This window comes from Penaeus vannamei, chromosome 25 (assembly GCF_042767895.1).
Source record: "Penaeus vannamei isolate JL-2024 chromosome 25, ASM4276789v1, whole genome shotgun sequence".
Taxonomy (NCBI): domain Eukaryota; kingdom Metazoa; phylum Arthropoda; class Malacostraca; order Decapoda; family Penaeidae; genus Penaeus; species Penaeus vannamei.
This window is the reverse complement of record NC_091573.1, coordinates 2,852,473-2,853,179: the sequence shown is the minus strand read 5'-3', so window position 1 is coordinate 2,853,179 and position 707 is coordinate 2,852,473. Positions and strand designations below refer to the sequence as shown.

The window sequence follows — 707 nt, the reverse complement described above, 5'->3', positions numbered from 1 at the left end:
AAAAAATCTACAAAAATATAAACAAAAACAAGCGATAGAGTTCTCTCTTCCCCATCCTGTGACGTCAGAGAGCGAACGAAAAGGCAAGAAAAAGACAGACGTGAATAAAACGATTCAAAAACAATAACCAAAAAACAGAATGAAGAGATGTGAAGTCTCTCGCGAAGTCAGACGTCTCTGGAACGTTGACTTCGAAATGTCTCTCTTTACTTATCTATCATGCACCGAGAAATGATTGGCTTTCGTCCGTTTTTTACTCAAAGGAATTCATGCTTCATGAATAATGCCTTTGTCCCATGCATGAGATTTTGTGCATAGGGTAACAAAGGACAAGATTCAGTTTCATACAATTATTTTAAAAAGTTAAACATTTTAAGGTTTCTTCTTATCAAGTAAAGTCGACATCTTTAAAGGGGTTTGACTTTTCTTTGTTTTCAAATATATACAACACGTTACTTTATTCTTATCCAATCAAAAGCGGATAGAAGAAAAAGTATTCAATTATTGGATCCCTGCACATTTAAACGAGTTTGATGTGACTTCATACAGAAAATAATAAAAATCAAAGCTACTCTTGTGGCAGATAAAAAAAAATCATATATATTTTACATTTCATGCTCGTATCGAATTCGAAAAAAACCCTCCGCGTAAAACCTTTATTTTACTCAGAAAATAATCGTTTCTATTGAACATCTAAAGGGACCAGT

At 33.2% G+C, this 707-nt stretch overlaps 1 protein-coding gene across 1 annotated transcript in view; it reads left to right on the top strand.

Annotated features, from left to right (window-relative positions):
* LOC113813830 (muscle-specific protein 300 kDa) overlaps positions 1-493 on the top strand; it is a 31,287-nt gene extending 30,794 nt beyond the window's left edge. Inside the window, exon 10 of the mRNA XM_070139005.1 lies at positions 1-493. This exon is cut by the window's left edge and continues 428 nt beyond it. The gene's annotated coding sequence lies outside the window, so the exon portion shown is untranslated.
* Positions 494-707: the final 214 nt, after the last annotated feature.